Raw genomic sequence first — 27,714 nt, 5'->3', positions numbered from 1 at the left:
GTGAAGCCTCGTTGGTTAATACATGATTGCAGGTTTTACTTACATGATCACCCTTGTGCAGGTCTAAAGTCTTGTTTGTTCCAGGCAGGCCTTTGCACTCATTGTCATTATTGTCGGGTGTGTTAATGTCTGTGATGGAACAGTAGTGTGGTTTTGGAGAAGCAGTAAGTGAAGTACAGTGAAGTGAAATAACTACCTTTGTAGGTGATCCGGAAACTTGTTTTTAGAGTCATTTTTGGGGTAAGCAGCAAGTGCAGTGAAATAGCTACTAGTTTGGGTGAGTGACCCTTGGAAAATATGCTTCCCCAATGAACCAGTGTTATGATTAGCTCGATAATACGATAAATCATTGTGCAATGGATTTGTTCAGGTGCATCGTCATTGTAAAATGAGGGCGTGCTGTACCATCTTTGGCGTAATGTATTAGTTTCCAACAAGCATGATAATCTTATAAGCACCGCATATACTTTTTTTTTTTTAATAATCCAAGGAAGAAGGAACCAAAGGCTGAGCCCACATGAATGTTCCTTCAAAAAAAAAAAAAAAGAGAGAGAGAGAGAGAGAGAGAGAGAGACAAATTCAAGATCCATTCATTTCGAGATGCCTGGACACTGTGTTTGAAATACTGGAGATCATAGGAAGTAGGAAATACAGAGAGGGAGACAGTTCCAGAGTTGACCTGTTGCATAAATGAGGGACTGGTAGTAATGGTTAACTCTTGCATTAGAGAATTGGACAGAAAAGGGATGAGAGTTTTTTGCTAGACAGGTGCTACGTGCCCGTCGTGGAGGTGGAGGAATGCAAGCAGACAGATCAGAGGAGCAGTGACCATTGAAGTAGCGATAGAAAAGAGATAAAGAGGCAACAATGTGGCAAAGAGACAGAGGTTGAAGGGAGCCAGTAAGAGGAGGAGAGTTGATGAAATGAATAGCCTTTGACTCCACCCTATTGAGAAGAGCTGTATGTGGGGAGCCTCCCCACACATGAGAGTTGTACTCTTAACAGGGGCAAATAAAACCTCTGTACAAAGTCAATAACTGTGCAGGGGTAAAGAAGGCATGGAGTCGGATTAGCACACTTTGGAAGCAGATTTTACAAGAGATGCAATATGATCTTTCCAAGATATGTCCCGTGTGAATGAAACCCCAAGCATGTTCAAGGATGATGCAGAATTGAGCTGGATATTATTAAACATTAATGGGTACTCCTTTGGAAGATTTTGATGGGTTGATAGGTGTAAAAACTGAGTCTTTGATGCATTAAAAACAACCAGATTATTTTTACCCCAGTCAGAGATACGAGCCAAGTCAGACATTAGGTGTGCCATAGCCTCATCCCTTGTTTGTTGAAGTAACTGCTGAGATGGACATTGTGGGAACCGAATGGAAAGGTGAAGGGTGGAATCATCAGTGTTTGAGTGGATAAGATTAGATGTACAGCTTAGAAGATCATTGATGAATAAAAAGAAGAGAGTTGGTGATAGGACAGAGCCCTGAGGAACACCACTGTTGATAGATCTAGGAGAAGAATGATGGCCATCTACAACAGCAGCTATAGAATGACCAGAAAGGAAGCTAGAGATGAAGGCACAGATAGAAGGATAGAAACCGTAAAAGGACAGTTTGGAAATTAAAGATTTATGCCATACTTGATCAAAAGCCTTTGAGATGTCAAGTGCAATGGCAAAGCTTTCGCCAAAGTTCCGAAAGGAGGATGACCAAGAGTCAAAGGTAGGTGAGAAGATTGCCAGTGGAGCGTCCCTGACGGAACCCATACTGACGATCAGCAAGAAGGTTGTGATAGGAAAGATGCTTTAAAATTTGTCTATTAAGAGTAGACTCCAAAACTCTTGAGACACAGGATGTTCAAGCAATTGGATGATAGTTAGAGGGTTGGGAATGGCCACCCTTCCTTGGGTCTGGCTGAATGAGAGCAAACTTCCAGCAAGAAGGAAAGGTACAAGTTGAAAGACAAAGGCGAAAGAGTTTACTTTGGCAGGGTGTAAGCACAGGAGCACAGTTTTTGAGGACAACAGGAGGGACTCCATCAGGCCCATATGCCTTGTTAGCATTGAGGCCAGTGATGGCAGAAAATACATCAGCTGAAGAAATTTTAATGTCAGTCATGGGGAAGTCAGAGGGGGGGAAGTGATGGAGGAACAGCACCGGAATCATCTAAGGTGGAATTGAGGAGAAAGCCTGCATGAAGAGATCTGCTTTTTCAGGAGAAGAAATAGCTAGAGCCATCAGGGTAGAAAAGAGGAGGGAAGGATGATGAGGTAAAGTTGTTAGAAAGGTTTTTGGCAAGGTGCCAGAAGGAACAGGAAGAATTCGAGTTGGAGAGTTGAGAGCATTTAGTACGGTTGAAATTATTTTTAGCAGAACGAAGAAGACATAGCATGATTCCGGGCAGAATCATAAAAAACTCCTAGCAGTGGTACTCATTATTGTCCCAGATACCTTTGCTAGTTGATGTATTGATACCATTAAAAGATTTCCCCCCCCCCCAGTCAGTTATCCTTTATATTGCTTCCTTCGTGTACATCAGGCCCTTTTGTGTCTTTTTAAGGGTTACAGCAGTGTCAGGGGAGGAGCTTTGATTCTTTTTTAGGAATCGTAGCTTTGGTGGTAATCCAAGCATAAAAGTGAACCAGAATTTGCAGAAAGCTGAAAGATGCTACATATGTTCATTTCACAGTTGAGGAGTATCTGTAATGCTTATGAGATGTGTACTGGCATCTGCATGATACATGGTTTGGTAATGTATTGCATTTTGATCAGTGTTATGAATATTGCTAAAATGAATTTTTTTGGTCTGAATCAGTTTTGCAAAAGGCAGGTATGGTAGTAATATTTCTTTGTTAGGGCCACCCTTTGCGGGATTAGGGCGTCGGGCTATAGATAGATAGATAGATATTTTTTTATGTGGGGGGGAGAAGGAGTTCCAGCCAGTTTATAACAGAGGAGTACTGATGAAGGAAGTCATGGTAATGGATTTTCTTTTATTGTCTGTATACACATTTAGGCTACATAATATATGCATCAGCACTTTTTTTTTTTTACAAGTGGATTGGTTGTGAAGTGATTCAAGGCACCAATTAAGGTGAATGTTATTGCATGGTACAGTGATCCCTTGGTTATAGCGCCTTTTCATTATCACTGCAAGATGAAAATATGCACTTCTGCATTTATAGCACATCTTTCAGCTCAAAAACATCATTATTGTGCAGCTGAGCTGGTTTCTGCTGACAGTGATGTGCAGTGTCTGTGGTTTCTTTTGGCTTTGAGGTATTCAAAGATGAGACCCTACTTTGGTAGTTGAGTGGGTCTACATTGTCAAAAAGGGGAAAGTTTGGACATTGCACTTCGGATGCCTGGTACCTTTGAAGAAAAATCTTACAGGTTATTGCACAATTCTGTCATCTGAGCCATATTTGGTACTGTACCAATTATGTGTGAAAACCAAGAGATCACTTTACATTTGTTATCATCACCCACATGTTGACTTGGGCTGTTGTGTGAATCTGCAAAGGCAATATTTTTGTAGTCTAGTGGCTTGGTGTGATTTAAGGCACAATTTGGGGTGAATGTTAGTGCTGTGTGCATTAGGTTCCCTGCATTTGCATTTGACTTAAGTTACTATGTGCACTTACAAGGAAAATATTTTCCTGATTTTTAGAACTTATGCTTTTACACTCCCCCCCCCCCCTTGTCTCAGGTCTTAAGTGAGAATTAAGGATGAGATATTGATGATGAAGGTGTTAGTAAGTGTAGATAGTTTGATCCGCCAAGACAGTTAGAAAGTTAATTGGATGTAGGCCACCAGTGCAAATGTTTAATTCAAGGAACCTAGTTTTGCATATCGTAGGTTGTTATCATCAATATTACTGTAAACATCTGTTGAATTTTCATATTTGATTCCATATTTTCAGTTATATACCTGTAGTTTAATTTGCATTAACCCCTATTCACTGGCGTATTTTAGGCCTGGCTGCTTTCTCAGTATGGCAATACTGTATTTCCCAAAATAGCCTTAGTTCAGACCTTCATATCTGGGAAAGTGTAGCAGTTAGGGAAACAAAGACCATATTACTAACTTTTTTTTTTTTTTTTTTAAATGAAAGAATCCCGGGTCTACAGGTGGCCGCATTGATGAGTAAGGATTTGAAAAAATTATTAACGTTTGCCACTTGAAGCAGGATGTGTTCATTCCTATGCGTGTGGCTCTGGCTTTGGCTTCGCTCTCAACACTACTAGATAAACTAGACACATTGGCGTCCAAGACATGCCCAATAGCACTATCACTGAGCTCTTTTGTAGTATCCTTGGAAAGAGGCTTAGCAGGGGTGGATTAGGCAAGGGGTCTGGGTGAGGGGGGAGTGGAATCGGATGGAAAGTCTCTGAAAACATTGTTCAGCACCTGGGTGAGTCACAGAGAAGACTGAGGTACGCTTGCACGAGGTGCCAAGTCTCTCCCTACCCTTTGATGATGAGATGAAATGGCGGCCACTTCAAACTGTGGCGTGAAAACAACTGCAGTCCTAACCGACACCCGGTGCTGCCGCGCCACCAGTTTCTTGACAGTTCTGACTGAATTTTTATTCATACCATTTTGTTTTTGTATGTGCTTGCATGTCAGCTTTGTTTACCAGATGGTGGTTGTCCATGCCACACAGTTGCTTGCAGCATCTGTTTTCAGTCTCACAGCCCTCATTTTGTAGGACCTCATCCTGCCCTTCATGGGTTTACCTGTTGACGCTCCACCCTCAATCTTTACATCCTTGGATCTTTTCACCCTATTTTTATCCTTTCTTCATGAATCCAGACCCCCCTGAATCCCCCTGTGCATCACATACCAGTGCCTTCAGAATAAAGGTGCCTAAATGAGATGTTCAAACCATACCATTGATTTTTTAAAAAGAATGCATACTGTACAGTATTTGAAGTATTGTAAGCACAATTTAACTTCCCAAATTGGAAAATCAGATTTCCAAAATATTTTTTCATGCATTAATGTTGATATCATATGTCCTCACACAGTCAGTGAATGTTTGAAGACAAAGTTTATTTGTCTGCAGGTATGACAACTGATGATACCAGGTACACTGTACTTCACTGCATTTATTGTTCATGGTGGTATAGGCTGTTTCTTGTGTGATTTTCTCATAGCTATCATTATAATTGTGCTGTCCAAAATATTCCATTTTCTGTAATGCCTTTGGACATAAGTATTTCCAAATTGAGAGTTTGTACTGTAGCTATAAAATATAAATAAGTAGGGTACAGAAAATGCTAACCTTCACTTACATTTTGTGGTTATAGCAGATGTACTGTATATGCTAGTACTGTACTTTACTCATATAGGCTCAGCTGTCTCATATAGTAATGATGAAGTTAATATCAAAGCATGGTTTGTGTTCAGAAAATGTTCATTTATACAGTATTCTGTAGTTGTATGTATATTCCAGAATGCTTTGCATGTAGCTACATTATTTGTACAAAAGTTGATAAAGCTGCTCAGTGTGTAATGAGTCAGTACAGAAAGTTTTTTACCTGAGTACAGTACTGTACATTGCTCCCTCACTTACAGGATAATGTATTAACAACCCCGTATACATACAGAGAGTCTCCGATAAACAAAAGGGTTAGGTACCTTTAAAATCTTTCATATATCGATTTTTCGTATATTGATCCATTTTTCCCCACAAGAAAGTTAAGAAAATGAGGAGATGCATTCCAGGAGCTCCCCTAAAACTGTCAACTAACTACTCTGTACAGTACTAGGCTGGCTGTAAGCTCTTAAATCTACAGTAGAAATGTTAATAAAAGCTAAAAGAACTTTATGCAGTTGTTTATTTACCAAATTACTGTACTGAGTAAAAAATAGAAAACAGTACTGTACAGTATATACTGTACTGGTGAGGCCCGATCTCACTCATGCCCTGGCCTTCCTCGTGCCTCTTGATAATTTTGAGCTTGCGCCCCAGTGTCAGGGTTTGGTGTTGCGTCTTCTTGAGAGGCTCCACTGATGATGATGATGAAGGTAAAGGATGCTTGTGTGGCATGATGCAAGATGTGAAAGATTTTCGGAGTACAGAAGGCATGCACTGCACAGCCAGGGAGAGGGAACAGACTGGGACGAAGTGAAGGTAGTTGCTTGCCTCGTCATACACAATAGTGGCGCTGCCATCGGTTGCTCGCCAAATTTGAATCATTTTCTCGTAACGCTTTTCGTACCATCGAAGCACATGCCTTTAGTATAGGGGAATTTATCCTATATTTTTCACTTTCGTTCCTTAGAATTTTCGTATACAGTCACTACTTGTTTTACATTGATTCGGTTTACGATAATTCGCCACAACGATAACAGAAAAGTTCCACCCCAAAATCCGATTTCCGATGAATTTCCCACTATAACGATATTGCCCTCGGAAAATTTTGTACGAAGTGCCAGGCACGTGCAAGGCAACAGTCGCTTGTCTCAGGCAAGATGGCAACCCCTGTGTGCAGAGCATTGTTTTGGTTCGTTGCGGTCCCGCCATCCCTTCAAAGCCCTGTCTTCTCCACTCGTTCACGTGTGCCCCCCCCCTGCTATCGTCACCTCTCAACCAAGCATTGTGCTACAGCAGGCCTATACATTGTGTAGCACCAGGCCAATGTTACGCAAGTGTGATTGTTGTGTTGTTGCAACGATTTACTGTACATGAGTAACGCCGCCTGTATTGGTGTGATAGTGTTTGTTTTGGTCTTGGAGACGACTTGGACTGACACAGGAAGTGATTAAGTTGGGTTGTCATTTTTATTTCAGTCTTGGGTAGGTGACTTTGGGAAGCTGAGTTGATGTAACCCCCCTTTTATAATGTGTTTCAATATCCCGATTTATGATAAAATCAGTATACGATAAGGTATGACCTGATGTAACCCCATCGTAAAACGAGTAGTGACACTATTGGGACTTCGTATATTGGGGATTCCCTGTATCAGAAAAGACGCAAAATTGTTCCAGTGAGAACCATGGTTTTAAAGACATTGTTTCTTAAAAACGTAAGTTACCACCCTTACGACTACTGTTGCCCATTGATGTGTTGAGTCTGTATAGAGGCCACACACCCCTACATCTCTGTGTCACTGTTGCTTTTTATGAGTGGTTGTGCACACGAGGTGGTGCAGGTATAATTGCAGACCATTGACTTATGCCAGCTGCTCTGTTTATAGCTGTGGTGGGATGCTTATTGCACTTGGTTACTGTGGGTGCAGTCATAAATATTCACTAATAGCATCACTTTGCTGCCAGTTTGAAACATAAACCTCACAGTCAGTATATAATCCAGCATTATGTTCTCACGTCAAAGAATACAGTATAGTATCCCGTGCACAGGAGCTACTAACAGAGTTTGATATGAAATAAATATTTTTCTCATGCACTTGTAAACATGTTTTTAAAGTATCACGTGGCTGATGGTCATTGAGGTATGGCATTATGTAGTGACCTAATAACTGTGTTGTGGAGATTTGCATAACATAAAATAATCTGCTCTTTTGTGTTTTGTGCTAATACCAGTATTCTAACAGGTGAATGCTTCATATTTTTACCTGAAATATAAATTATCTATCCATATGTGGTGTTATGTTGAGGGTGGTTGTGGGGATGGTGGTGGATGTGACTTAAGTCACTCAATTCAGGCAAATCTCATTGTCCATCAGCCACATTATATCTCAAGAAAGCATGTGTACATGGTATAGAGAAGAACATTTATTTTATAGCAGACTATTAGTAGCATCTGTGCATAGCAAACTGTGTTTTTCAACACAGGATCATGAAGCTGGATTACAGACACACAGTGTCTTGTGCTTCACACCAGCAGCTGAGAGAACCTGCTGGTGACACTTCAAGACTGCATCCACTGTTATCAAATGCTATGAGCATCCCACAAAAGCAATAGTAGAGCAGTGGTCTTGAGTCAGTGTCTGCAACTGTACCTGTTTGGAATATAAGCTCCACATTCGTGGTCTGTATTTTCAACGTCCCTCCCCACCACCTTTTTTTTTTATATACTGTATATATGTACTGTATACAGGTATATGCATCCAACTCTGGGCATAGGCATAACAGAGTCCCTGAGGGCCAGCAGTCCTTGTGTGTACCATGCACTTCCACATATCACAACTTCAGTCCTAACATCCTTCATCAATATTTAATACATGCTACGGCTGTCTTATACATGACTGGTGTATTGGTATCAGCGGAGATGTTTTTACAACTGGGGGAGACAGTGGCGAATCGGTAGAGAGGCAGCCTGCAGTCCTAATGGACCCAGGTTTGAATCCCAGCTGGGGCAGGGAACAGGTTAAGGATTTGAGTTTCTTGAAAAGCAGACTTTTCTGATCTACCAATTGACCTGCCGACATGTCATAAAAGTACCCCAACTAATACCAGTACACCAGTCCTGTATGAAACAGCCCTAGCATGTATTCAATATTGATGGTGGGTGTTAGCGCTGAAGTGGTGATATGTGGAGATGTAGGAGAACTACTGGGCCTCAAGGTGGACTACTGGGACTTGGGAATAGACCCCAAAGCCTTAGCCCAGAGTCTGACACATTAAAAAAATAAAAAAAAAGTCAGTAGGTCTTTTGGTAGGTCAGTATAGTCTGATTTAACAAAATTAAAATCATTTCAACTGTTCCCTGCCCCAGCTGGGATTTGAACTCATGTCCACTGGGACAGAAGGCTACCTCGCTACCAATTCAGGAAATGTCTTTTGAACATCTGTCATTTCACTCTGGTGATGTCCCAGATACTGTTGGATAAAAGTGTCCATTTAGTATGCAGATGTTCAATAAGTACACAGTTTATGCTTAACGCCACCCTTCTGAAAATTATTGGAAAGATAATACAGATTTTAATTTCAGTATTAAGATGAAGGACCATCCATAAATAATTACTATTTAATTCCTGTTATTTAAGACATTGGAAAAAAAAAAAAAGTCAAATTTCCCCAGTTCCTTTGCAAGATGCTAAGGATCCTCCCCCCCCACTGATTTCCACTTACATACATAGAGCTACTTTCTATGTTACAGATTGATCAGGTGATCTCTGCGGTATCCAAAATGTGGTAAACTGACACTGAACCTGAATAATTGAGAAAGGAGGGTGCATACAGAATGGACAGGACTTCCATGCAAATCTTGTTTACATGTATTTTTTAAAATAGTTTTCAGATGGTCGTAATCCACCCACCTTGAGTGTTTGGACCCTTATCTACTGAAAGGCAGAATATTCATTGCTCTTGCTTAATGCTGCCAATCTCAGTTCCATCAGCTTACCTGTTGATGGTCCAATATGTACACAGTGCATGGCACCCTGTTTGTATGCTTGTACAAATTAGGAATTACACTATCATCACCATCATCCGGACCTTCATTCCCACCTTAGGGCAGGGTGAGGAGTAGCAATATCCAGACAGCCCAAGTTTGCCCAATCCAATTGGTTTTAGTGAACATTACAGTTATCTTTCATCTCCAGATGACTACACAGTTGTTAAATGCTTTTCAGGCTGACAGATCTAGTATTAAGATTTGCAGATTATAAACATGCCTACTTCAAAGGAGAAATCCATTCAAGGGCCATAGAAAATATGATTCTGATGTCATCAAGGCTACTTTGAATAAACTGAAAGGATCTGGTTCTCTGCTACAAAAATATGTCAGTCTTTGGCTGCAGTATCTGAAAATGCCTTTAAATTCAATCCGTCAAGGACTTAGTAGGGTGGGGGGGGGGGAAGTTCCTCCAAACTTTGGTGCTTCCACCATGCTCACATAAGCCAAGAAATACCCAATAGCTTTCTAAAATAAGTCCAGCAATGACATAATACTACAGTAGAGTCTCCTAAATCGCCTTCTTATGAGACTGTGCATATGCCGCGATTTGAGAATTCCTCGAGTTAGGTGGTGGCGACCATCATCCACTCACTTGATGTGCTGCCTACTTCGTCCTTCGCCTTTATAACTTTTTCAGTGTTTGCCCTTCTCTCTTCCTATTTCACCCATCTCTCCTGTCATTTTTTAATACTCTTCTTTCCGTTTCAGGTGATTTTACTTTGAGTGAAAAGCCTAACGGTTTTCTGTAAGCCAGGAAACCATTTACAGTGCTGGATGGTAACCATATAACCAACCCACATGTGTTCCCTACGTGTCAGCAAGTGGGTTGGTTGAGGGTTAGTGCCCCTTCCCGTAAAACCACTAACTCAAAGACAAACGGCCACCCCTTGCGGAATTTTGGTGTCTGGCTATAGATTGATCGATAGAATAGAAATAACTAATCTTATGGGAAAAATTACTTACGAGTCTGTCATTTTGGAAAAGTATACCCTCTTACCCCCAAAGGTACATCAGACTGGTCAAAATCTACAAACTGGTCACCAGTGAACACAAACAGCCTAGAAAAGAAATCAGTAAAGCATATTTAATGGAAATGAACAGTATTGTAAGATTCATACATGACTCTGACTGACGACATTGCTTGAATGAATGGGGAGGGGGGAGGAATCCTGAGGCTTGAGGTGGACTACGGCCTCTCAGTACAAGGCAAGCGTGCTGCTGCCTCTGTGCCGCTTCTTCCTCATCAACCTCCCAGAGGAACCTCTCAAAACCCAGTGTGGAGGCAATGAAAGCGGTGTCGTCATTGCCCTCAGCTGCCTTCGTGTCGTCTTAATAGTCACTGATTCGTTGAGCAGCATTCTTTTTAGCAAATGGGTGCAGCCTTTCCATATTTTCTGTTGTTCTTTCACAGGTTACTTATTATTTTTGGATTACCACAGATACTGGGCATTTTTATAAACATACCTCTGAAAGCTGTAAATGAGGATTTAGAATGCGTGATACACGGATGCTTCCAGTCTATGTGGTGGTTGGTAAATAATGCGGCCAGTTGGAGAGATCGTTTGTAAACACTGCTGATGGCGACTTGCCCGCTTCTTTGAATACCTCAAAGTTTTTGTTTTTGTTTCCTTCCGGTCACTTCTTGCAGTTACAATTCAACAGTTAAGTATATGTGTTACATATGTACCAAAATTTTTCTCCTTGAGATCGTGAGTTTGTTTTTATAGGTGGAATTGTCATGCCCGTCTTAAGAAGAATTACTCCATGTGATTCATTCTTTACCAGTTGGGCATGACCTTTTCCTTTTTCTGTTGAAATGTCTTTCACAGATTACTTGTTATTATTCCTGGATTACCACAGCTACTGGACATTTTTGTAAACATACCTCTGAAAGCTGTTAATGAGGATTTAGAATGCGTGATACATTGACGCATCCAGTCGGAGTATGTTCTTTAACCAACGCGACCAGTTTGATAGATTGTCCTCAGTGAGTCCGTAATGGTGGGCAACTTTGGCTATCTTTTCACTGTCTGCAATCCTCTTTATTACATCAAACTTTTGGGTGTAAGTTAATGTTGTCTTCTACATCCCCTTCCTCAAAGAAGTTGTAGGCTAAGGAGGATTATGATTGGCCATGGTAACAGTTGGCAGGCAGAGGAAGCACAGGGGAAGAAAAAAACCCTCTTGTTCACCACACCAGAACCATACGCTGTCAACAGAGAGGAGACAATGTACTGAGTCGGGCGGGCGCCCGGGGTCAACAGAGAGACAATGTACTGAGTTGGGCGGGCGCCCGGGGTCAATAGAGAGGAGACAATGTACTGAGTCAGGCGGGCGCCCGGGGTCAGCAGAGAGGAGACAATGTACTGAGTCGGGCGGGTGCCTGGGCTCATGTGCGTGCGCCCTTCATGCTTGGTGTAGGAGGGAAGCACTGTGATTGGCTTAGAGAAAGTCTATCTATCTATCTGTCTGTTGCCAGACGCCATAATCCCGTAAGGGGTGGCCATTTGACTTTGAGTTATTGGTTTTATGGGGAGGGGCACTAACCCTCCATCAACCCACTTGTTGACACGTAGGAAGCATGTATGGGTTGGTTATATGGTTACCACCCAGCGTTGTAAATGGTTTCTTGGCTTACAGGAAACCATTTGGTTTGTCACTCAATGTAAAGCCACCTGTAAAGGAAAGAAGAGCAATAAGAAGTGACAGGACCATGTTTAAAGTGACAGAACCATGTTTAAATATGATTGGTTTAGTAATTATTGGCTGGCTGCACATGCGGACTTAAGGTGATGGTGGTGTGTATTACACGAGGCATCAGAAAACCTTCACTTTCAAGGCTGCATCCGCAAATTTTGTGTAATTTCTGCGATTTACTGATGTTGCAAACTGTTGCATGATGTTGCTGTGTATTATTAATCAGCAATTTAGGATATTCCACTGTAGTTTATCCAGAAAGAAGGCCAGGAAGGGATCGGCAGTTAGAAATATGCTGGATGGGTATACAGACACTCCTCTACATACGTTAATTCGAGTTATGTAAATTGAGAGATACATAAAAGCTAATTTCAAAGATAAAAAATAAAAATACGTATTCTACCTGTTTAAAATGTGTACCAAGCCCTACTTCATTAGTCAGACACCAGGTGGGATCTGTGCGTTTCCCGCCTCTCAGTTTGTTTTTACTACACGTGGTTATTGTTGTAGCAGGAAGTACATGGTTGTGTTTTTCGTTATTTTTGAACCTCAGCATGTCTCAAAAACGGAAGAGTAGTGGTGGTGGTGAGAGCAGCAGCAAAAAATGACACACTTTAGCGATGGAAATGAAAGTTGACTTCATTAGGAGTGTGGAGAGAGATGAGAAAAAGTGATGTGGTACTTGTGTTTGGTCTAGCTGACTTACGTGTAAATTAGATTTACAAAGGAGCTGCAGGAACCAATTTATTTCGTAAGTTGAGAAGTGCTTGTACTCAGTATCATCACTGAAAATAATTTAGTAATTAAAAAGATTGAACAGGGATGCCCATTTGAGGGAGATCTTGTCCAGTGAACAGATAATGGGTTGATGTTAGGGCTCTCCCTGATCACCAGCCTGTTGCTGAACCAGGTTACTGATGCTGAGTGATGGACAATGGTTCTTCATGTTTTCTGGGTTGGTGGCAACTGATCTGCCTCACAACTGATCATAGTATAAATTTCTGGTCCATGCTCTTGTGGAGACTTTCCCCGACTACAGGCAACAAGGGTACCATCTTTACATCAGTGTCCAGGGTTTCAATGCCTTGGCATGGATTTACTGTATGAGATTCACATTTTAGACCTGTTATTGTACTGAGCTACAGTTTTGTATTTCTTTTTGCACCCACTCCCTCTTGACTTATAGCACAGCTTGTGCTATGCTGTGTGGGTGAGTTTAGGGCCATCAGTTGTCAGTCTGACATGTTACAGACATTATAATTTACAGTACTTTATGTCACTGCAAGGCTAGGGTAGTTACTTTCCCTTTGCCCAGTGACTTTGAACTATTGGTAATTAAGAGAGGTTACCCTCATGACCTACCATGGGTTGTTATCTAAGATCAGAAATGATTACAGTACCTGAATGAAGTCTGTTGTAACCTGTTTAACGATCCAGTTGGTAGACTTTGAATGCTAATGTTAAGTAATTATTATTCACTTCTGCTTCCTTTTCCCTCTGTAGAGCAGAAATTGAGTTGATTTAATTAGAGTTGTTCTATTGGATTGGATATCCAGGAAAAAGATGAACCAGTTCATTATATCTTTGCTGTAATAGGGAATCATATGACGGTAATTTGTCCTTTCAGTTAACAAAATGTGCTTTAGTAACGAAGGGGTAATGGTTAGATTGTTGTCCCTTATTTTCTTCAGCTTACTGGGCTTGTCAGCCATCATGATTGCCTTGGACAGTTAGTAGGTTGGTAGGGGAGATAAACATTATGCATAGCCACAAGTGGAGGACAAGAGGATATACTGTATTGTTGTGGCAGTCCGGTGGCCTTGCATCACAGAATCTCCCCACTCATGTGCTCTCTTGAGCTTTCTGCAAACTTGAAATTCTGCGGGCCAGTAGAACTCACGTTAGCTCCACAAGCTCTAAACAGTTTCCATTCCTGTTTGGGAAAGGGAATTTGCAGCTGGACCTAGGTGCTTGGTTGTTCATAGCAGTTATGCATATTGTCACTGAATTTTTTTGCCCCTAGCTTACCCTCAGGGCAAGGGACACACACACACACACACACACACACACACACACACACACACACACACACACACACACACACACACACACACACACACACACACACACACACACACACACACACACACACACACACACACACACACACACACACACACACACACACACACACACACACACACACACACACACACACACACACACACACACACACACACACACACACACACACACACACACACACACACACACACACACACACACACACACACACACACACACACACACACACACACACACACACACACACACACACACACACACACACACACACACACACACACACACACACACACACACACACACACACACACACACACACACACACACACACACACACACACACACACACACACACACACACACACACACACACACACACACACACACACACACACACACACACACACACACACACACACACACACACATTATTTGTAACACTTCTTCATTAGTGATTTATTCTGCATATTACACCTAACACTCTCTTGCGTGTTATTTTTGCATGATATGTATGTATTAAAGGGATATAAATTACACGACAGTGCTGGTGTAATATGGTAAACAAATCACCAGGGAAGAGGTGCTACGTAGCCTTCTTTGCCATCAAGAATACAGTTGATAGTGGTGAAGGTCAAGGTGTAATATCCATAATAAATCGCTAAGGAAAAGGTGTCAGGAATCCCCTCATGGTGCCTAAAATACGGGGCATGATGAAGGCAAGGTGTAGATCAATAGGGGTAGGAGGGGGTGAGTCAGGGCAGCGCACACTTTAGCCAGACAGTCGCCGAACCGCGGGCGGGGCGAGGTGACGATCGCTATATTTCTCCGCCGCGCCACAAACTTCTAGGATAATTTTGGCTTGTGTTAACTCTGGTGACATCGCTATTTGGATTGTTCTTGTTACTGTACCTATAGAAGATTTTATTCATGGGCCGAGGAGACGTGTGTATTTCTCCGCCGCTCCGGAAACTTCTATGATAACGATCTGTATTAGTTCTTTTTGGTGACATCTCTTATTGGATTGATGTTCATACCGTACCTACACAAGATTTTATCCACGGGACGAGGAGACTGCTGTATATTTCCTCCACGCCACAAACTATTTTATTCCTGTGGAGAGGAGACTTGTATAGGCTACCTCCGCTGCTTCGCACACTTCCAGCATAACGTTGATTGGTATTAACTCTTTCTAGTGACATTTATTGGATTATTTTTGACATTGCACCTACCTGTATAGAAGATTCTATTCATGCTGAACAAGGGTAGGGAGAGGGGACCACCTGCTGCATATACTGTATACCTCCCGCCGCGCCTCACACTTCCTAACATTGATGTTTATTGACTTGTATTAGGTGCCCTTTATTGTTATATATATATATATATATATATATATATATATATATATATATATATATATATATATATATATATATATATATATATATATATTAGACGATTTTATTTACATCAGGAGTCGAGCGCTAATATACTTTCCACCGCGCCGCATACCTCTAGCATGACGTTGACCTGTATTAATCTCTTGTGTTGTGTGACGTCTTTTATTCCTGTGTTTTGTTGTTGATGCCTTTAAGCAATTTTTTTCATATAAGAAGGGGACGACCGCTGTGTACCTTTCAACTCGCCACACACAGCTGTAACTTTGGCTGTAATTTCTTGTATTTGGTTACTTATCTAGATTAGCTTTGTACTTGGCACATTTTATTTTGCTTTAGAGCAGTATACCTCCCGTCACAATCCACTTTTCTATAACACTGGTCTGTATTAACACTAGCCACCTTTGCTAAGTTGTTCTGCATTTACTACTGTTGTACGGGAGCAGTGACCTCTGTTGTTACGCTGGCACTATGTTTTGGAGTGATCAGTCAACCCATTCCATCTGATGGTATGTTTGCTTCGTTTTAACTTTGGTCTGTATTAACACTTTGGCTGTTCTTGTTCTGCTTTTACTCCTGTTCTACAACGGCGTGACCTCTGTTGTTATGCTGCCAAGATCTTTTTGGTGTCTTTGATCAATCTGTTCCATCTGGTGACAGTTTTGCTTCGTCCTCGATCTATACGCTGGTCTGTATTAAGACTATAGCTATTGTCATGCTGCATTTACTACTGTTTTACGGGAGCACTGAACTCTTGTTAATCTGCCACGAACTTTTTAGTGTAAAATGTCAACCTATTCAATCTGCCGACATTTTTTTTTTTATTATTCATATTGGGACAAAAGAACGTCTGGGATTTCTGTCTGTACTTGAGTTGGGGTAATAGTATCTCGGCTTGAGTTATGTTGCTAATATGGAACAGTGATGTTGATCTTGGAAACGATAAATACTTCAGTGTCATTGAACTGTCATGTTTTTTCTCCTTTGGTTCTTTCTTCCTTGCATAAAAAAGAAAAAAAAAAAAAAAAAGATCCTGAGAGATCCTGTTACTCCTGTTAGGAAGGTACGAGCATATTTTTTTAGCGATCATACATTTACGAGTGTGTGTGTGAAGAATGGTGCCTATGTAGCTTGCAAATGACGTACTGCAATGTAAATGAACTCAAACTGGAAATGTGAGACGAGTGAGAAGTTCGTGATGAATATTTTGTGATTGTGGTTCGTAGTGAAATTTTATTGTGGTAAGTAACGTTTGTATTATGAGTGTGGTTAATAGTGACATTGTGGATAGTAATGTTTTTATTTTGTATGACACGTTTACTGACACTCCTGTGGTCTCTAGATATACGTGGAAGCGCCAGAGGCAGATAAAATGTATCAACTGTGTGAGATTATGATATATGCCATATTAATTTGAACTTATACATACCGGTCTAACAGGTAGTACGTGAAGAAGAACGTGTTAATCGTGTGTGAAGATCATGAGTAGCACCTGACATGAAAAATTATAAATGCAGTTGAGGGTACTAGCAGATTACGATTAATTACCATCAAACATTTGAACTCCTGTTGCTGTCGGGAAGTACTGGAAATAAAGTGAAATAAATAGATAAACACATGCATAAGTAAACATAAATAAATGAGTTAAGTGTGGAAAAAAAACTACGGTGACACCATAACAATGAGTCTGTTTTGTTGTGGAAGTGGAATTCCCCGTGACGGTACTTGTGCATTTCCCATTCCCTTCCTTGGCACAGGTGAGAACACACTTAGGATACTGTGCTGTATGACTGAGTTTGGCTTGACATTACAGTATATTTTATGTGCGTGATACTGAAATACTGTCCTATCATGTGTATAAAAATATCCACTGACATAGTCGCTTTGTACCTAACCCATGTAATGCAGTGACGTACGGTGCTTTGTTTTGCTATTTATTTTATTCAGCTTAGTCGTGACTTTTACAGCTGGCATGCTTAACGTACCCCTAATTAGCCCTTTCACTGCTGGAGATCCTTCCTTTGTTGAATAAAGTGGTCTTATGGGGGACTGATTAAAGTATATTGTATGTCATTGATTTAACTGGTAAAAATGCTGAAAGATTACCATTATATTGCCTATCCATTTCTGGTGGATGTGTCAAGGGTCCTCGAAAAGCTTGATTCTGTTTTTTCCTTTCCTTTTTAGTTTACATCGGAAGGGACAAGTTTTGAGTCTCCCTTTTTCCGGAAAAGGAAGAAGAATGAATTAGGCAAACGGAAATATAAAGAAGCTACGATACTTATTGCAGCTGTACAGTTCTCTCCTAACTTGCAGATGATTAAGGTGCAGTTTATTAGCCCTCATTATATGTTGCCTTTTTGTCCCTATTTTTTTCAGTTAAATCCACAGTAAATGACAAAAAAAAAAAAAAAAAAAAAAAAAAAGTACCACTGCTACCGCATGTATATGACTGACACCAATTTCCCAATAGTACAGTACTGATTGTATGAAAAGGTGTGGTAATTTGGAACACCTCTGTATAAAAGGTGTCCACGAAGTCGTGCTGGGTTTGTAAAAATTTATTGCGTGTAATTGGCTTAACATATTGAGTTACATAAATTTATCTGTCCTTATTTATGTCTGTCCACCTAGCCGTCTGTCCATCCATTCATCTATCACTCCTTTATCTATCTATATATCTATCTTTATGTTAAGTATATACCGTATATAAAGGAGTAACTTATGAAAGAGTAACTCGATTTTTTTTTCTTATAAAGGATAACTAACAGCGTCTTTCTCTTTTCAGGTAGTGATGGTGTCCAGTATGACAAGAATTTACTGTACCGGTAGGCAAACAAACCTTGACATCATTTAGTCGAGACATCATTGTAAAGTGTACTCCTGACTTCATCTTCCTTTAGCGAGGGAGACGGTGTTGGGGTCATATGCTTGGCTTGAGAGTGCTTCTTTTACCTCATCCGTAACGATTTATTTTGCATATTACACCATGGTCTGTATTCTAGTTGGGTAAGGAAGCTCCCTAACACCTTTTCCTAAGCGATTTATTTTGTTTATTACACCTTACTGTCCATTTCTGTTACATAAATCCTTCCAGTATCGCCATACGCTGTATAAATGACGTACAAAAGGATATTAACCACCCATATCCAAAAATCAAATCGCTCAGGAAGAGGTGCTAGGGAGCCTCCTTACCAGACGAGAATACGGGCTCATATCATTCTCTCCTGTATATTATTTCTCTCACCTTTTCCTTAGCGATTTATTTAGCATATTACACCCTATCATTGTATTATACATTATTTCTCAAACAATTTCCTTAGCGACTTATTTGGGTATTACACCGTATTGTATTAGGCTATATATTATTTCTTGAACCCTTTCCTTACCGATTTATTTTACATATTACACCGTATCATTGTATTATTGTAAACCCTTGAACCTTTTCCTTACGGATTTATTTTACATATTACACCTTATCATTGTATTACTGTATATTTCTTCAACCTTTTCCATACTTATTTATTTTGCATATTACACCTTACCATTGTATTATATTTCTCTCACCTTTCCCTTACCGATTTATTTTGCGTATTTCACCTTATCATTGTATTATATTGCTCTCACCTTTCCCTTACCGATTTATTTTGCATATTACACCTTATCATTGTATTATATTTCTCTCTCCTTTTCCTTACCGATTTATTTTGCATATTACACCTTACCATTGTATTATATTTCTCTCACCTGTTCCTTACCGATTTATTTTGCATATTACACCTTATCATTGTATTATATTTCTTGAACCTTTTCTACACCGATTTATTTTGCATATTACACCTTATCATTGTAGTATATTTCTTGAACATTTTCCGTACCGATTTATTTTACATACGGTATTACACTTGATCACTGTATTGTATATTATCTCAAACCTTTTCCATAGCGATTTATTTTGCATATTACACCTTATCATTGTATTATATTTCTTGAACTTTTTCCTTACCGATTAATTTTTCATTATACTCCTTATTCTCAGCGGTGTTATTGGTTCTTTCTTATACTCGTATAGGCATCCATAAAAAAGGACAAGTTTTGATCCCTCTCTTCTAATATATATATATATATATATATATATATATATATATATATATATATATATATATATATATATATATATATATATGCAAGACTATTTTAACGTACCAGAAACAGCTGTACCGTATTTTCGCTGGCTTTTGAACTTTTGTAACATTTCTTTCTTAGCGATTTATTTGTCTTCACACCTATTTAATTTCCTTTTGTATGTTACTAATGCAAACCATGTCGAAATAAAATAACGGGAGATATGAAGACGTTAAACCCAGAATAAATCGCCTAGGAAATGGTCTCACGAAATCGTCAGGAGGTAGCAAGAATGAGATAGAGAATAGGTCATCGGGCTGAAGGAGTTATTTTCGATTTTTGTTACTGATACAAATCTTGTTGACAAGAAAATATAGCCCTGAGTGACGTAGGATAAATATGAAGGTGTAATGATGATGATGATTGGTGGTGGTGGTGATGATGATGGGTGGTGGTGGTGTAGGTGATGATGATGGGTGGTGGTGATAATAATAATAATAATAATAATAATAATAGTAGTAGTAGTAGTAGTAGTAAACCGCTGAGGAGAGAAGTACATCGAAGCCCTTCACGCCATACAGACCACTGGTGTGTTCTATCATCCTCCTGTCTCGTTCTGTCAGCATAACTGGTCACTGGGCGATATATTTCTTTATAAATAAGTGACTGGGCACGAGTTGGTCCATCCCAGGAAGTTGTCAGGCTGTTACAAAGTTCTGACTAACTTGAGAAATTAGGGTTGGAGCAGTTTGGTAGGAAAGGTGTTTTGTTTTGAAGTGATGGAAGGATATTGCGAAGCTGCCTGATTATTTTCTTTTCTACGGATCGAAGGATAGTGGAAAGATGCCTGAATGTTATTAGCTGCTTTAGGGTTTGATTTTACTGCTTAGGTTTGGGATATGTAGGTAGTTGAGGGAGGTTTTTGTAGGCGTGTGGCCAATTTAGTTGCTGGGAGGTTATGGTGGACGTGGAAAGCTTTGTACGGTAATTATTGGGAATTATGTAGCTGTGAGGAGGGTTAAGCAGGTGTGGGGAGGTCTGTGCACGGGTTTTGTGGGGAAATTTGGTAGATATGGGTAGAATTTAGCAGGTGTAGGGTATTAGGTGTGGGTAGAAAACAAGTGAAAGGAGGGGTGGGCATTTGTGGGAGAGTTTGATACTTGAATTAGGGAGGAGGACTTAACAGAAACAAGTGAAAGGAGGGGTGGGCATTTGTGGGAGAGTTTGATACTTGAATTAGGGAGGAGGACTTAACAGGTATGGGGAGATCTTAATAGTTGTGGGGAGATTACAGCTTGTGGGGAGATTTTGGCAAGTATGGGCAAGTCTGTGTAGGGTAGTTGTGGGGAAATTTGGTAACTGTTGGCAGATATGTACAGGGGTGGGGTGTTGGGGAGTGCCTGAGTTCCTGCCTCATTTACCCCATTTAAGTGCCACATTTGCTGGAACTCAATCTGTGTATGTTTATTTGATGTCAGGAGAGCGGAAGGAATATTAATTAGTTTGTTTTTGCATAATTTGAAACAATATGAACTTTTTAAAATGTTTGTAAGTTAATTCATTCAGCAATAATTAGGTGCCACCCCACCGCCTCCTCCTCTTTTTTTTTCTTTTATGCCTTCACCACCTGTCCTGAACTTGTTTCTCTCCACGTCCCTGAGTGTGTGTGTGTGTGTGTGTGTGTGTGTGTGTGTGTGTGTGGGGTTTTAGTATTAGTAGTAGGGAAAATATAGCATGTGTGAGATATCTATGCACAGTATTTTGGGAGAAGTTTTAGTAGCTATGGGTATAGTCTAGCAGGTATGGAGAGATGACAGTAGTTTTGGAGAGGTTTGGTGGGTGTGGGTAGAGTCTAGCAGGTGTGGAGAGATGATGATGGGTTTGGAGAGGTTTGGTGGATGTGAGTATAGTCTAGCAGGTGTGGAGAGATGACAGTAGTTTTGGAGAGGTTTGGTGGGTGTGGGTAGGGTTTTGCGTGTGTGTGTGGGCGCGTAACAGTCTGCAGGACAGTGGATGAGCGCCAGGGCACTTGAATTTCTCCTTACCTACTCCCTCGCCAACCCTGCCCTCACAAACTTATTTATTTATTTATGTGTTTGTCTTTCTTTATGTATTATATTGTTTAGCCTGTATTTATTTGTTTGTCTTTTGTTGTTTATATTTCTTAAACTGAATAAAGTCGTCAGGATCCCAAGATAATACAGTAGTCAGGGGTCAAGCCAAACACGCATTTATTTTATTCAGGGTAACGTCAGACGATTTTTTTCTTAATGCCAGACGATTATATTCATCCCTGAAGAACGATACCCATCAGGAGTGGTCAAAGAATACAGTGGGAGTAGCTGTTTCTTTAGTTATCTGGCTTTATTTCTATACTTCCAGCGATATGAACACTAGCTTTTCTATTGATCATCTTTCCAATAATGGATTTGTGGGATATTTTTGCTTCATGTATCGGTATGCCATTCGCACGAACCAGCATTTTTTATTGATGTATCTGAAGCATGACTTTTGACATTGGGAGGGACGTCTGTATCCGGATAAGTCCCTATGAGATCCACTGCAGGTCCGGACTTTCTGATTGGCGGGAGAGTGATGGCCAAAACTAACTCTTCCACATGCTGGTCAGGTACGAATGATGCATGTGAAATCCGAGGTGTTGTAATGGCTCTGTTTGTGTGTATTAGTTTGTATATTGAGTCTGGTGAGGTTATTTCTTTGTTTTTGACATCGGATGCTCTTATTCAGCTTAGGATACACTGGTAGAACTGAATGGGTTAGATATCCCCTTAAACCCTTTCAGTACGAGAGAGAGAGAGAGAGAGAGAGAGAGAGAGAGCAAACCAACAGGGTGTGATTATATGCAAGCACATGAAAGCGCATGCTACCAATATCAGATTTAAAAATCCATCCTTTCGTGTGTGTGTGTGTGTGTGTGTGTGTGTGTGTGTGTGTGTGTGTAGAGTTTGGAAGTGGGGATGGGGTGTGGGTGGAATGATTGCTTAGTGGGTCAGCTTAGGGTGTGTGTGTGGGATGGTTGATGGGTGGTAGGCTGGGGTGTTTTGATGATTGGGTTAGGGTTGGATGGGGGTGAGTGACTGGGTTGTGTTGCGGTGGGAGTGGTGGGCGGGTTGGATGGAGGTGGTAGGTGTGTGGGTGGGTTGAGTTGGTGTCGGGGATTGGTGTGGGAGGAGGCAGTTTAAGTTTACGAGGGAGAAAGACACCGTAAAGTTGGAACGGATTGAGACTCACTGTGGAGGAGTTGTGGGTGTGATTGAATGTGTGTGTGTGTGTGTGTGTGTGTGTGTGTGTGTGTGTGTGTGTGTGTGTGTGTTCTAAGATTACATTTACAAGACAGGAAGACACCGTAAAGTTAGGGACTAGTTCGACACTCACTGTGGAGGAGGTGTGGGTGTGAAGAGATTGATGAAGAAGAATGTGGGTGTGATCTAGCCTTGTGGATATCATTTGAGTGTGGGTGGGAAAAGACAAATAAGTTGGTTTAGAGGATTGTGGGTGCGTTATGGGCTTGGAATTTTAAGGTGTTATAGTGTTGTTTCCTTTATAGCTGCATTTTCCTGTGTGTGTGTGTGTGTGTGTGTGTGTGTGTGTGTGTGTGTGTGTGTGTGTGTGTGTGTCAGTGATATGGAAGGAGGCAGTATGATTGAGTCTACGAGGGAGGAAGACACCGTAAAGTTGGGGAAACTGTTGGAACAGACTGGTACCCACGTGTGTGTGTGTGTGTGTGTGTGTGTGTGACTTGTTAGTGTGAATGTGATATTGCATTATCCTTTGTTAGCTGCCTGTTTGTATGTTTCCGCTAAGAACTTGGTCTGTTCCTCTCAGGGTACTGTAACCTCGCCCTTCACCTTTACATAGCGAGTTTTAGCGAATACACAGTGCTTTGAGCTGATAACATATGCAATAGTTATTTATCCACACTAATAATTGATAGGAATTAAACCATCATGTAATCACTAAAGTTATCGTATAGATGAATAATTGAGGGATGTATCGCGCATGGAGGAAGAGCCAAGCTTTATGGAGGAACTAGCAAACGCGCGGAGTTTCATTGCAAGTGTGTTCATCTCAGCTTTTGTACAGCCCTACGACTATGCGTCGTTGGTCTTCATTTGCAGTTCTCTGTAAGGTAACTGTCTGTATGTCTGATTTGATGGCAGTATGTGCAGTTTAACAGTAGCACCAACATATGCCGGTACAGTATGAGTGGTGTGTTTGAAGTAACCAGGTAAAGGGTTCTGTGTGATCTCTCAGTACACAGCGTAGCTAAGGCTCAAATTTTATCGTAAAGCAGTGAACAAAGCTATAATAACGCATTAAAGGTGGTGGGGTTACAGAAGTTGATTTTGCAATTAGTAGTAATGACAAATTCTACTTTAGGAATTCTTTTACTTGGTCCAGCAATTGTATAATGAGCCAGAATTTTTTTATTTCCTTGGGCAAAAATAGGGATATTCCATTATAAAAGTTATGGCCATGAAATTGAGTCACTCTGAAAAGACTCACTGACGGATATCAATAAAATTTTAAGTCACAGGATGTTTGTCTAGATGTCACGGAGTTCCCGCCAAAAACGTAGGCTGTCCCTCCAAATGCTTGCCCCCTCATAAAGGGATTATATAGCTCCATTAGTTCGTGTTTCCTAACATTTAATGTACAGCAAGTATGTATCTACCGTTATTAACGATAGAAATTAACTCAAAATGTAATATATTCGATATAATTAGGTATAGACGAACAGTAAAGAGGGAGGTGGTCCGTCCATGGGAACAGCCAAGGCTCATGGCGGGAGCTTACAAACGCGCGGAGTGTCAGTGCAAGTGTTTCGTCATTGTTGCATCTGTACGGCACTGCGGCTACGCATTTGTCAGTTCCATCGGCACTTCATGTCAAGGTATTTTTTTTTTTTTTTTTAAATTTGATAGTATGATATGCAGTTTAACAGCATTAGCAACGGATATGGCAGGTTTATGATGTGCCAGGCAGTCTGTCAGCCTTCACATTCAGTACGCTGGGTAACCAAGGATGCATTTTATCACAGTAATTAATAAAACTTACGGTATCCTATTGTAAGTAGTGGTGTACAGAAATCGATTTTGTTTGCAGTAGTGAGTCTGTTCATTCTACCGTTGAGGGTGGATTTTTTCCCGATTTTCATCAGTCGTGTAATCAGTGATTGATTTCTTATCGCAGATAGTATAACCAACGTCAGTTTAAAATTTAGGATGATGAAATTAATACTAATTAAGAAAGTCTTATTGACGGACATCGTTTTGTATGTCATAGATGATTGCCTATATCTGTCACGGATTTCCCGCCAAGAACATAGGCTGTTCCTCCTCCCTCCCTTCTATATATAAGGTACTCAGCTAATATACAGTGCTTTGAGCTAATATTTCGGAAAGTAAATGTACATCATATTAGTTTTTACAACTGCTAATGGTAGGATTGAACCCAAAACATGATATATTCGAGAAAATTGGATATAGACGAAGAGTAAGGAGGGAGGTAGTGCGCTTGAGGGAACAGCCACGGCTCGTGGCGGGATCTTACAAACGCACGGAGTTTCAGTGCAAGTGTGTTGTCATTGTTGCGTCTATACAGTACTACGGCTTTGCATTTCCTAGGTCTCATCTGCACCATTTTAAGGTAAATATTTTTGTCTGATCGGATTGTAGTATGTGCAGTTTAACAACAATAGCAACGTATATGATTGGTGTGCCAGGTAGAGGGTTCAGTGTTACCCCTTCACACCCAGTATGCAGTATATCCATGGCTAAATTTCTTCACATAATAATGGATAATAATATTTTCACATTATAGGTAGTTGGCCACAGAAATTGAATTTGTTTACACTTGTGAGTGTTTGTTCATTCTACGGTAGGGAATGCATTTTATTTGGTTTTGAATAGTGACTGCTTTATAATCAGACTAACACATTTCATACCGCCGCCTAAACAAGCACCTTCAGTTTAAAAGTTGTGAGGATGAGCTTACAGTAATTCATAAAGTCTCATTAATAGACGCCGTTCTATCAGTGTCAGGATATTGTCGCGGAGGTCCCGCCAAGAAAATAGGATATTCCCCCCCTCCCCCCTTTCATACACAGATTTTTAGCGATTATACAGTGCTGTGAGTTCGTGTTTCCGAACGTATTCAGTACAACATATAAGTCTACAGTTATTAATGATAGGAAGTACCTGAAAACATAGTATATTGGCTAAACTTGGATATAGACCAGTAGAGGGAGGTGGTGCGCACGGAGGAACAGCCCAAGATCATGGCGGGAACTTTCAGACAGTTTCAGTGTATGGGATTCGGTACTATTGTTCCTCTAGTACGACGCCTACGCATTTAATGGTTCTCATTTGTAGGTAATTTCAAGGCAACTTTATTTTTGTCTGATTTGATACTATTATGTGCAGTTTAAAAATAATGCCGACATACTGTATATGCCTGTTTTAATGTGACTAAGTAGAGCATTGCGTGACATCTTTCTGACTGACAGTATAGGCTTAATTTTATTGCATAGCATTGAACAGCAAGTTTTGCATACCTTTTACGTGTTTGTATAGAGAAGCTGATTTTGATATTTGTGCTTGTGTCGAGGAAATTTTGTTCATTCTAAGATTTTAGGAATCGTATAGCTGAATCAGACTTTCCTAACTGCAGAATATGTAACCAGAAAAAAAAAAAAAAAAACCAGGGTGATAAACTAGTATCAGTTGTCTAATAAATAAACGTTCAAAATTGTATGTCGCCAAAATTGTCAGCGAGTTACCCCTCAAACTTGTTCCTGTAAGCGTTCTATCTCCCTGCTGTACTAGTTTTGACGAGTACACAGTGATTTGAGTTAGTTTTCTTGCTAACCGTTGCACTTAGTTATCTGTTTTATATATATTTGGCGTTACTTGTCTTAGTCTGTATTATGTATCGAAAAAGAAGTACCGCACACACTTCGAAAGCAAATTTGTTCCCTGACTTCTATGGTGCATTTAGTATTTAAAGCTTTCTACCAACGAGTCGAGTGGAAATACTTTAAACTATACGTGAAATTTGCGTGTGACAACCCCATCAGCGCGTTTACTTTTGTATTTTCATGCCAGCTCCAGATTATTGAATTCGGCCGAGGGTAGACTGAACTGAAGGAGTTTTATAGTGTCTGTTCCTGTGGTATTATGACTTATCTGAAGTAGGGTAAACTGAAGAAAATCGTAGGATAGCCGCTAGAATAAACAACAGGAAAACTTCGCCCTACTGAAGGGGTTAAAAATGGTGTTTAGAATTGGCTCAGTGTGTGTGTGTGTGTGTGTGTGTGTGTGTATTATTAATGAACATGGTAGTCCTGCATGGTTACTTCCTTGCATTCGCTCTGGCTTGGTGTGATTCATGCACGGAATATGCATGTGTATATGTATGTATGTACGTACGGAAAGCTTTGTTGGTTACGTATATTTTGTCCTGGGATAGAGAAAATTAGTGCCTTTTGTTATGATTGTACAGTATGTATTCTTATGTATAAATTTATTCCGATATTTACGTGTATGTAGGTTACGTATATTTTGCCTAAGGATTAAGGAATTAGTGCCGCTTGTTATGTATGATTGTACAGTATGTATTTCCATGTATAATAAAATTTCTTCATTCCAATATATACCAGTATGTATGTATAGTATGTATGTGTGTAGGAAGGTAGGTAGGTATGTGCTTGTAAATTAGCTGCGGATCGAAATATGAGCTGTTATCGTTTTTACTAGACGCGTGAGTGAAGCTGCTATTGTTTACAGTTTGTCCGTCTGTCTGTGTGTCTGTTAACTCGATAACATTGCAACCGCTCGAGCTATCATTCCAAAATTTTAGTGTGTAGTGGGGGAAAAATCGATCACGAGTTCGAAAATGGTGGAAGTAGGTCAAGGTGTGTGTGTCTTGTTACCGCTATAACTTCGCAGCCGCTCAAGATGTCATCACAAAATTTTACAGGTGTGTAGTGGGGATGAAAATCTACGACTTCGA

Source organism: Coenobita brevimanus, chromosome 73 (assembly GCF_032717465.1).
Source record: "Coenobita brevimanus isolate Jiangsu-jjx chromosome 73, ASM3271746v2, whole genome shotgun sequence".
NCBI lineage: Eukaryota > Metazoa > Arthropoda > Malacostraca > Decapoda > Coenobitidae > Coenobita > Coenobita brevimanus.
Note: the sequence above shows the minus strand (reverse complement) of the source record.